A 12297-nucleotide genomic window follows, 5' to 3' on the forward strand; every position below is an offset into this window, starting at 1 on the left:
CAACCCAGGTTAAATCTTCAGGAACCTATTGTCTTCCTAAGCCAGCCAGAAGGACATGCTGAGTGCAAAAAAATGGGAGTAACCCCTGAGCACTATAAGATTTGGCCCAAAAACAAAAACAGAAAAACTACTGGATACGGACTTTCTAAATTTTGCAAGATTTAGTGAATGCAAATGGAATGACAAAACACAGTTTAGGGGCCAGAACTGTAGCACAACATTCCATACAATTCTCCATGTCTGCCAAGAGTGATTCAGAGCACAGAGCCAAGAGTAAGCTCTGGGCATCTCTGGGGGTAGCCACAAAATACAACCAAAAACAATTCCACCAAATTATTTAGGAGTATGAAGTTTTATCTTGCTTTATTAACAAAATAAGGAAACCTTACAGACTTTAGCAGGAGATAGAGTTATACTATAGACAGATTTATGGTACAACATCTACTCTGACCAAAACCTTCCATGTCCCTTCTGCTCTCACACCTTCTACAGTCAGAACTTCCTCAGTCCTCACATCAAATGTAGTCATCCATCTCAGATCCTCCCAGGAACATCTGCAAGAAAGCACCCTCAATCAGAGAATTCCTGTCCAGAGAATTCCTGACCAGAACAGTGGTAGCAACATTTGGATACATATAATGACAAGAATTGACATACTTGAAAATCAAAAGCACAAAGAAAGCTTCATACTTTTGGCTAAAAAGATATAACGAAATTTCAACAGCCTTTTCTAACCTATGTAACAGTCACAACTGGTGCTGTAATAAACATGAGATGTCAATGGATGAAGAAACTGATACAGGCCAGAAAGAAATTCCAAAGGACACAGATAGAGTAGTTGTAGGGATGTTAATGACAAGAAGTTTTTGTTTTTGTTTTTTTTTTTGGGCCACACCCGTTTGATGCTCAGGAGTTACTCTGGGCTAAGCACTCAGAAATTGCCCCTGGCTTAGAGGGACCATATGGGACGCCAGGGGATCGAACCGCAGTCCTTCCTTGGCTAGCGCTTGCAAGGCAAACACCTTACCTCTTGAGCCACCTCACCGGCCTCTAATGACAAGAATTTTAAGAGACAAGTATGTAAGGCCTGGTTAAGGCTTCAATGATAGGTCTAATCTCATCACCCACCAGAATACTCAAACACAGGAGAAGCCCCAAGTTTGCAGGTAGTGTGGGCTAGGCTTCAGTAGGTCAGAGCTCATCAGACACCATATTTGCAGGGAGTGTGGGTAAGGCTTCAGTGAGGGTTTCTATCTCATCACACACTGAGGATACACATAGGGGAGAAGGCCCATATTTTCAGGGAGTGTGGCCGCAAATTCAGTCTGAGGTCAGGTCTTATCAAACACCAGAGAACACACACAGGGGAGAAGCCCTATGTTTTCAGGGAGTGTGAGAGAGGCTTCAGTCACAGTTCTCATCTCATCAAATACCAGACAACACACACAGGGGAGAAGCCCTATGCTTGTGGGGAGTATGGGCAAGGCTTCAGTCGTAGGTCATATCTCATCACACACTGGAGGATACACACATGGGAGAAGCCCTATGTTTGAGGAGAGTGTGGGTGAGGCTTCAGTCAGAGATCAAGTCTCATCATACACTAGAGGACACACAAGCATAATAAGTAAGCCCTATATTTGAGGCAAAGGTGACTAATGAACAGTAACATCTCAACATCCACAGAGAACAAATGCAGCCACCATAAACCACATAACATAATCGAAAAGATGGCCAGGGAATTATACTGAACTCTAAGTTCCTCTATATTTTTCCCTCTGCACTAAAAAATGGGGGTTTGGTATATTCTTTCTTTTTATTTCTTTACTTGTCTACCATCTGGATGGTGCTCAGGGTTAGTTTTGACTTTGTGTTCAGAAATTACTCCTGGAAGTCTCATTGAACCATATGGGATGCTGGGATTGAACCCGGGTCAGCCATATACAAGGCCTAATCATTGTGCTAACTCAGCCCTAATTCTTTCCTTTTTAAACAGATAATATGCAAATATATTTCTTAACATAATATTTTACTTTTGTGCTTCCCTCTAGCAGCTAATTTACTAAAATTGAAAAAATATTGAACATTAGCATGGCTCCTGCACAAAGATGTCATGCAAATTCATGAAGCAATCTAAAAAAGTCCTTTAAGATTATTTTAGAGGGCCCCTCATGCATGCCCCTCACATATGCATCTCTCACACATCTGCTGTACACACCCTTTACACACAGTCCTCACAGTGGAATATTGGTATTTTTGGAATAATAGAATAAAATAATAAATGGAGATAAGTATAGTGGAATATTGAGGTGTCGGAATATTGGAATTCTGGAATGTTGGAATTCTGGAATGTTGGAATTCTGGAATGTTGGAATTCTGGAATGTTTGAATTCTGAGATTTTTCACTTTGGGAATATTAAGTTGTTGGAATATTGGTATATTAGAATAATGGATTATAGGTATGCTGTTTTATTGAAATATTATTTTTGGATAATGAAAGATCGGGATGTTACACAAATGGAATATATGGATGTTGGAATAGAGGAATATTGGGATGCTAGAATATTGGAATATTAGAATATTGGTGAATTGAGATGTTGAAGTACTGAAATACTTCTATTTTTGCAATGCTGTAATCTTGAAATACTAAGATGATGAAATATTAGGATGTTAGAATATTGTAATTTTGTACATTTTAATTTTGGGTTATTGGTGTGGTGAAATAATGGTGGTAATAAATTGATGAAGAGGTGGATTTGGGACCTTGTATGACTGAATTTCAATTATGAATAAGATTGTATCTGTATTTTGTGGTGACAAAATTAAAAATGTTTAATGGTTAATTTTAAAATATACAGCACAAACTCCCTGAATTTTCCAGGCAGGCATGATGTAGATTACAGGGCTTCATGTTTTATGGATGGATAGAAGCAGACTCTTGAATTAGGTGATGGTGTTAAATAATTGTGTAATTAAATTCTTTTGTTAATAACATTGAAAATATTGGTGCCTAAATAAAAATTAGAAAAATTATTCACATCTATGTTAATTGTTTCATACAATAAATATCCAGGATATAAAGCAATCCAAATGTTCAGCAACAGATGAATGGGTGAGTTAAGTCAGTTTTAGCATATGTACATTATATTCCTCAGTACAGAGCTATAAGAAAAGTTTCTAACTTTAAGTTTACTACTATTTCCATGGAATTGGAAGGTGTCATTTTAGGCAAATGAGTCAGAAGGAGGTCAGATATGCATGACTTCACAACTGTGGTGAACAAGGAAACAAGGGACAACCATTAAAAGATGGCATATCATTGTCCTTGGAGAACAAAATTTGTACTGCCAAGTAGTAGGAGTTTGGTGGGAGAATGAAGAGATAGACTACAGGTGGCACAGGAAAAAAATGGGAAAATAGTTGGGACATATTGGAGGGGCCAGAGCATGTTTCCATTCCTTGCACTACTTGGTGGAAACATTATTGTACCCATGTTAGATGCATATGATATAAAATAAATGTGATGGACAAAGTCAGGTCACTATGTTCACAGCTCTGACAGACTGGCAGCATTTCATAGGTAGCAGGAGTTAGGGTGACTGCTGGGAGCCCAGACACAATCCTCCCTCCAGAGAAAGTCTGGGCAGTAGGGGGCGTGCAGGACCCGCCAGTCTAGCTACAACCAGGAGTATGTGAGAGGCCTGGGAATTTTTGTTTTTTTCCCCCCTCTAGTCCTGGGATTTTCTGTTTTTGAAGAAAACCCTCTGAAATAGGAACAAGTGCAGGACATTATGCATGATATACTGAGTTTTTCCCAAATATATTATGCTAATAGAGAATTTAATAAAAATAATATAACTATAATATAAAAATAAATGTGGTGGTGGGCTGGAGCAATAGTGCAGCGGTAGGGTGTTTGCCTTGTATGCAGCTGATCCAGGATGGATCTCAGTTCGATAACCCATTTGATCCCCCAAGCCAGGGGTGATTTCTGAGTGCAGAGCCAGGAGTAACCCCTGAGCATCACTGGGTGTGGCCCCCCCAAAATATCAAGACAAAATTAAATCAAATGTAAACACAGTGATTACAAAATATCTCAAATCAAATTTCTGATAAAAAAAAAAAACAAGAAAAGACAGGAATCTATGGCACTCAGAATTTTCACTGTGAAAGAAGGTTCTGTCAGCTTAATTTCTTTTTTTTTTTTTTTTGGTTTTTGGGCCACACCCGGTAACGCTCAGGGGTTACTCCTGGCTATGCGCTCAGAAGTCGCTCCTGGCTTGGGGGACCATATGGGACGCCGGGGGATCGAACCGCGGTCCGTCCAAGGCTAGCGCAGGCAAGGCAGGCACCTTACCTCTTTGCGCCACCGCCCGGCCCCGGCTTAATTTCTTAGTGAGAGGAACTTTCTCTTTACAACATCCACTGTATAGTCTATGCCCTCAATCAGCCACAGACTTCTCAGAGGAAAGCCCAAATGATCAGGCACTTTTTCTTGAGTTGGGCCAGGGATTTAGCTATGAATTTTTTTCCCATAAATATGCAGTCTAATAAATTAAATCAGAAAAGTTTATACAGAATACATTCCAAAACTATCAAACCCTTCTCTACAGTTTCTATAACAGCATAGCCTTCAGCGTGGATTGAACATGGAAGGTCCTCTTTCTGCTTACAGTGGCCATAGGTAAGGGTCACAGACCCTGGAACAGAAGGGAACTAGGCAAAGTAAGGGGAGTCTTTCCTCTCTCTGTCCACAGGTGTGCACTCTAGGAGGAGCTGGTGCAGACTGGGGCTGAGGTGAGAAAACCTGGTACATCAGTAATGACCTCCTGCAAGACATCTGGGTACATCTTCATTGATTATAATATGTACTGAGTGTGGCAGATCCCTGGACAAGGGATTGAGTGGATGGGAAGGATAGATCCTAGTGATGGCAAAAAAAAAAAAAAAAAAACCACACAGAAATTCCAGTAATAGAGTCATCCTCACTGTAGACAATTCCTCCAGCACAGCCCACATGGAACTGAGCAATCTGAGAATTGAGGACATGGCCATGTATTACTGTTTGAGAGACATAGTGTGACAACCCACATCCTGAGTATGTCAGAGCATGTCAGAAACCTGAGGTGTAGGCAACTGTGCTGGGTGAGGGTTAGTTTAGTGCCTCTTGACTTCTTTCTGAAGAGTTTGAGTTACAGAATAGGGCTCAGAGGCTCAGGGATTTTTAACTTAATTTAATTATTTGTTCTTTTATTTTGGGGTCACACCAGGCAGCATCTAGGGGTTATTCCGGGTCTTCACTTTGGAATAACTTCTTGGTGACTAGGGGATTAGTTGGAATCTGTGGATCAACTCTGGGTTGACTACCTGCAAGGCATGTGCCTTACCCATGCTCTGGCCCCTGCTTCTACTTTTTTTTTTTTTGAAAAAAAAAAAAAAAGTATAGTATAACTTTCAATCCTTCTGCAATACCAGAACATATGAAATCCTAGAACGCATGTTTTAATTCATATTTTTCTGTTATAATGTGCACTGAAGCTTCCCAGACTAGCAGAAGAACAACTTGTCACTGTGCTGGTGTCATTGCAGCTTCTTGCCCTGTTATCTCTCCTTAGCTAACTTCAACTTTTCTACAATTTTCAAACTGACCTTGTTATTTTATGTTGTCTCTGAAGACTATAGCAAGAATGTCTTTGATTTCTCTTGAAACCCATAGATGAGTGAGACTATTCTGTGTCTATCTCTCTCCCCCTGACTTATTTCACTCAGCATAATAGATTCCATGTACATCCATGAATAGGAAAATTTCATGACTTCATCTCTCCTGACATCTGCATAGTATTCCATTGTGTATATGTACCACAGTTTCTTTAGCCATTCATCTGTTGAAGGGCATCTTGGTTGTTTCCAGAATCTGGCTATTGTAAATAGCACCACAATGAATATAGGTGTGAGGAAAGGATTTTTAAATTGTATTTTTGTGTTCTTAGGAGTGGTATATCCTTATATCATATATCTTAGGAGTGGTGTATATATATGTATATATATACATATATATATATATATATACATAGTGGTATATCCCTAGGAGTGCTATAGCTGGATCATATGGGAGCCCAATTTCGAGTTTTTGAGGAATCTCCATGTTATTTTCCATAAGGGCTGGATTAGACGGCATTCCCACCAGCAGTGAATGAGATTTCCTTTCTCTCCACATGCCACTAGAACCGATTGCTCTCGTTCTTTGTGATGTGTGCTAGTCTTTATGGCATGAGATGGTACCTCATTCTTGTTTTGATTTGCATCTCCCTGATGACTAGTGATGTGGAGCATTTTTTCATGTGTTTTTGGCCATTTGTATTTCTTCTTTGACAAAATGGCTGTTCATTTCTTCTCCCCACTTTTTGATGGGATCATATGTTTTTTTCTTGCTAAATTCTGTCAGTATATATTGTATAGATTAAATATTAGCCCATTATCTGATGGATATTGAATGAATAGTTTCTCCCATTCTGTGAATGGCTTTTGTACTCTAGGCTATTTCCTTTGAGTTGCAGAAGCTTCTCAGCTTAATATAGTCCCATCTGTTTATCTCTGCTTCCACTTGTTTGGAAAGTGCTGTTTCCTCCTTGAAGATGCCATTAGTCTCAATATCATGGAGTGTTTTACCTATGTGTTGTTCTATATACCTTATGGTTTCAGGTCTGATATCAAAGTCTTCAACCCATTTGGATTTGACCTTTGTGCATGGTGTTAGATGGAGGTCTGAGTTAGCTTTTTTTGTTTGTTTGTTTTGATGCTCAGGGGCTACTCCTGACTATACGCTCAGAAATTGCTCCTGGCTCAAGGACCATATGGGACTCCGGTGATCGATCCCTGGTCCATCCTGGGTCAGTCGTGTGCAAGGCAAATGCCTATCACTTTGCTATCACTCTGGCCCCCATGAATTCACTTTTTTTTTTTTTTGCATGTGGCTGACCAGTTGTCCCAACACTACTTTTTGAAGAAGTTTTCCTGGGCCCGGAGAGATAGCACAGCGCGTTTGCCTTGCAAGCAGCTGATCCAGGACCAAAGGTGGTTGGTTTGAATCCCGGTGTCCCATATGGTCCCCCGTGCCTGCCAGGAGCTATTTCTGAGCAGACAGCCAGGAGTAACCCCTGAGCACCGCCGGGTGTGGCCCAAAAACAAAAAAACAAAAATAACAAAACAAACAAACAAAAAAAAAGAATTGCCAACTGTAGCCCCAAAGGCAAAAATAAAAAAAATAAAAAAAAAAAAGAAAAAAAAGGGGCCGGGCAGTGGCGCTAAAGGTAAGGTGCCTGCCTTGCCTGCGCTAGCCTTGGACGGACCGCGGTTCGATCCCCCAGCGTCCCATCTGGTCCCCCAAGCCAGGAGCAACTTCTGAGCACATAGCCAGGAGTAACCCCTGAGCGTTACCGGGTGTGGCCCAAAAACCAAAAAAAAAAAAAAAAAAAAAAAAAAAGAAGAAGAAGAAGAAGTTTTCCTTGCTCCATTTTGCATTTCTTGCCCCTTTATCAAATATTAATTGATTGTATATCTGGGGAACATTCTATGAATACCCAAGTCTATTCCATCGATCTGAAGGTCTGTCTTTGAATAAACCTGCTGTTTTAATGACTATTGTTTTGCCTTTTTTTTTGGTTTTGTTTTGTTTTTAGGCCACACCCGGCGACACTCAGTGGTTACTCCTGGCTCTACACTCAGAAATCACTCCTGGTAGGCTCAGGAGACCATATGGGGTGCTGGGATCGAACCCGGTTTTGTCCAGGGTCGGCCACATGCAAAGCAAATGCCCTGCCACTGTGCTATTGCTCTGGCCCCATGACTATTGCTTTGTAATACAATTTAAAGTTGGGGAAAGTGACGCCTCCCATATTCCTTTTCTTAAGGGTTGCTCTAGCTCTTCATGGGTGTTTATTGTCCCAAATTAATTTCAGGAGTGTTTGATCCACTTCTTTGAAGAACGTCATGGGTATCCTTGCAGGGGTCTCAAACTCAATTTACCTGGGGGCCGCAGGAGGGTGATCCTTAAGTGCAAAGTCAGTAGTAAGCCTTGAACATTGGGGGATGTGACCCAAACAACTAAAACAAAACAAAACAAAAAAAGATTCCTCTAGGGCAGGGCCACAAAATGTTGTACGGAGTGCCGCAAATGGTCTGCAGGCCGTGAGTTTGAAACCCCTGTGAGGGAACGCATTAAATCTGTACAATGCGGGGCCGGAGAGATGGCATGGAGGTAAGGCGTTTACCTTTCATGCAGAAGGTCATCGGTTCAAATCCCGGCGTCCCATATGGTCCCCCGTGCCTGCCAGGAGCAGTTTCTTAGCACAGAGCCAGGAAAAACCCCTGACCACTGCCGGGTGTGACCCAAAAACCACACACACACACACAAAAAAAATCTGTACAATGCTTTGGGAAGTATTGGATTTTTTCTTTTCTTTTTTTTTTTGGTTTTTGGGCCACACCCGACGGTGCTCAGGGGTTACTCCTGGCTGGCTGTCTGCTCAGAAATAGCTCCTGGCAGGCACGGGGGACCATATGGGACACCGGGATTCGAACCAACCACCTTTGGTCCTGGATCGGCTGCTTGCAAGGCAAACGCCGCTGTGCTATCTCTCCGGGCCCAAGTATTGGAATTTTAATGATGTTAATCCTCCCAATCCATGAGCAGGGTATGTGTCTCCATTTTCTTGTGTCCTCTTTTATTTCTTGAAGCAGTGTTTTATATTTTTCTTTTTATAGGTCCTTCTCTTCTTTAGTTGACTCCAAGGTATTTGAGTTTGTGAGGCACTAATCTGAATGGGATTTTTTTAATGTCCATTTCTTCTCTATAATTATCGGTATATAAGAAGGCTATTGGTGTTTGCTTGTAAATTTTGTATCCAGCCACTTTGCAATATGAATCTATTGTTTCTAGAAGCTATTTGGTTGAGTCTTTAGATTTTCTAAATATAGTATCATGTCATCTGCAAACAATGAGAGCTTGACTTCCTTCTTTCCTATCTGGATGCCATTGATATCTTTTTTTCTTGCCTAGTCACTATTGTCTGATCATCAAATTTAAACCATTGTCTTGCTGAATTTCTACAAGATGCTGTGCAATTGCCCTTTTCCAATTAACTATAATGATTGTATTTTTCAGGGTTATTCTTAGAATTCCTGATATATTGTTATAAGTGAAGGTTGATAAGTCAAGGTTTTCTAAAGGAAAGTCTACATAAATCTGCAATTTTTTTGTCTTCTTGTTTTCATAGAGAAAATGTTTAAAATGTATTAATAACATAGGAGGTAATTTCAAAATTTCTGTCCTTTTTAGAGAAGTCTGTTGTGTTTTACAATAGCTTCAGTAAATTATATTATTATCTTTAATTTCTTTTTAGAAAAAACATTTCAAGGCAATCTTGTAACCTGCATTTGTTTGTGGATGTCAAAGGCAAAGATACATGAGTAAAATCTCTGATGTCTGAGGTTCATGGTGGCACTGTGGCATTATTAAACTGTGGATTTTAGCTGGCCTTGGAAAAGTGTAGTAATAATGAACTCATTAGACTCGTATCTCTGCCAAGCTTGTTTTACTGTTTTTGATTCAGAGATATAATCAGAATAGCATAGCTATTCTGTTTACTAATTTTATTCAAATCCTGATGGAGTCCCACCATCAAGAGTAGAAATAGTTTATGTCGGTCTTGTTGACTGTCCCCTGCAAACTGATTATTTTTCCACTGGTCATCGTAAAACATATTGGGCTGACATTCTTGTGTTGTCCTGCCCACAAGGTTTTTTATAATATTACCAAATTCTTCTGCCATCTTGCTTTTATGTCCCAATGGATTTGAACTGTTAGTGTCCTCCTTATAATGGTTCTGGTGAAAGTAAGCAGTAAAACTGGGACTTTTATGTATGCACTGTAAAACTGAGTTCAAGTAACAAGTATTTCCTAAATTATGAGGTGGGAAGAGAGCAGGAACCATTTCCTTATCTACAGAATTGAGATCCTGGAATTGGTTATTTCCATTCTCAATAGTTTCTATCTCCGTTGGGTGGTGTTAATTTTAGTCCCAGTTATCTGTTGAAGTCACAGTTTGTTTTCTGTTCTCGTCCTTTTGAGTGATCTCTGACAATTCTGAGGAGCAATTTACCTACTTGTCAATCATTTGTGTCGAAGATTTTCATTTGTAAGAATCCTGCTTCTGACAAGAAGTGGGACCCAAAGTTTCTTGCCTGGGTTGACATTTGTTGAAACATAAGCATATCCTTTTCCTCAAATGAAGAGGTTACTAGCGGGCCGGAGAGATAGCATGGAGGTAAGGCATTTGCCTTTCATGCAGGAGGTCATCGGTTCAAATCCCGGAGTCCCATATGGTACCCCGTGTCTGCCAGGAGCAATTTCTGAGCCTGGAGCCAGGAATAACCCCTGAGCACTGCCAGGTGTGACCCAAAAACCACAAAAAAAAAAAAAAAAGAAGAGGTGACTAGCAACTTTTTTCATGATCCATTTTTACCCATATAGGTGAATTAATTATTTTTTGTGCCTGAGCACACACAAAAAAAGTGTCTTTCTGCAGTGGTACAGGTTTCTCCTTGAGATAAATTTAAGACGTTTAGTGAAAATAATGTTAAAGACAGAATGTCGGTGGGTGGCATGCCACTTTTTTCTATATTTTAATAGATGAGTTTTGAGAGTCCTGTATGTTCTGCATTGTTTCCCATTGTGATCTTTGCAGTGTGTTGGTGTTTTCTTTTAAAATGAATTTATTAAAAGAAAATGCATCATAGTTGACATAACTGATCATAATACATTTGTTTCAGGATGACAGGAAGTAAAGTTATCAAAAATATAAAGAAAATAGGAGATCTAAAATAAAAAAAAAAGAATTGAAAAAAGAAAAGGAAAGTTCATTAGCAGATATTTTGTGACAATTTTTGTATCGCCAATAAAGTAGTCAATACAATAACAGAAGCTTTAGTATGCTCTTTTTTTTTTTTTTTTTTGAGTCACACCCAGCAGTGCTCAGGGGTTACTCCTGACTCTATGCTCAGAAATTGCTCCTGGCAGGCTCAGGGGACCATGTGGGATGCCAGGATTCGAACCACCGACCTTCTGCATGAAAGGCTAACGCCTTACCTCCATGCTATCTCTCCAGCCCCATCTTTTTTTTTTTAGGTAGTAGATGGACTTGAAGAAAAGAAAGGGGTGTGTGTGTGTGTGTGTGTGTGTGTGTGTGTGTGTGTGTGTGTGTGTGTGTGTGTGTCAGTTGTTCTTTGCATGGGTACAGCAAAATATGAAAGAAATTGGAAGGAGAAACCTTTGGCCTAAAAACAGGGAAACCTCGCCCTAGAAGTGTTTTGCCATAAGATGAACTCCATGCTCCAGGCCTACTAGGTTGACTGACACCTTCGACATTCTCTATGGTCCCAGAAAGTTCTTCACCATCTCAGTTGTTGCTGTCGGGTTTCTCTAGTTATAGATCCTGGTTTCTGTACAGATCCTATGTTGAAGGCTGTGTGGTGTATGGTGTGGTGGTGTTTTTTATGTGCTGTGCTGGGGGCTCCTTGTCTAGGAGAAAGGCCAGGCCATGGAGCAGAGTGGAGTGGCCAAGTTCTTCTTGCAATGTGCTGGTCTGTGTTTTCAACGTTGTGGGCCAGGCTGTTGTTATTTACATCTCAGTAATCGCCTCGAAGTGAACTAGTCTTGCCTCTTCCACTTTGTGGGCTGGGCTCTATTTTAGCTCTTTATTTAGGACTCTTGTCTCTGTACTGATATCCTTCTAATGATGAAAGTGGAGTACTGAAGTCTTCCACTACTATTTTATTCTGTCAATATAGTTCTTTAGGCTTGCGAGAAGTCGCTTTATGTACTTTATTGGGCTTTCATTTGGTTCATAACTGTAGATTATAATCAGTATTTTTTGACAAAGTAGTGTTTAAAGCTGTTTAAATTTAGTCTATAGATTAGCTTTTAGGCATTCAAAACTTGTTTCATTTTATTTATTTATATAATCTATTTATAATATCTATTTATTTGTATAATCTTATTTACTTATATAATTTTTAACAATTCATCTTGATTTAAAATATTTTATAGAAATTTATGCATTTCTTGGGGCTGGAACAGTGGCGCAGAGATAGGATGTTTGCTTTGCTCCCAGCTGACCTAGAGATGGACTGCGGTTCGATCCCCGTGTCCCATATGGTCCCCAAGCCAGGAGCGATTTCTGAGCACATGGCCAGGAGTAACCCCTGAGCGTCACCAGGTGTGCCCCCAAAACCAAAAAAAAA

General features: G+C 40.1%; 1 non-coding gene across 1 annotated transcript; it reads left to right on the plus strand.

Moving 5' to 3' along the window:
• The first annotated feature begins 2036 nt into the window (after positions 1 to 2036).
• On the plus strand, positions 2037 to 2140 carry LOC126021786 (U6 spliceosomal RNA). The gene has a single exon (XR_007500250.1). It is a non-coding gene; the product is annotated as a U6 spliceosomal RNA (small nuclear RNA).
• Positions 2141 to 12297: the final 10157 nt, after the last annotated feature.

Source organism: Suncus etruscus, chromosome 10, assembly GCF_024139225.1.
Source record: "Suncus etruscus isolate mSunEtr1 chromosome 10, mSunEtr1.pri.cur, whole genome shotgun sequence".
NCBI classification, from domain to species: domain Eukaryota; kingdom Metazoa; phylum Chordata; class Mammalia; order Eulipotyphla; family Soricidae; genus Suncus; species Suncus etruscus.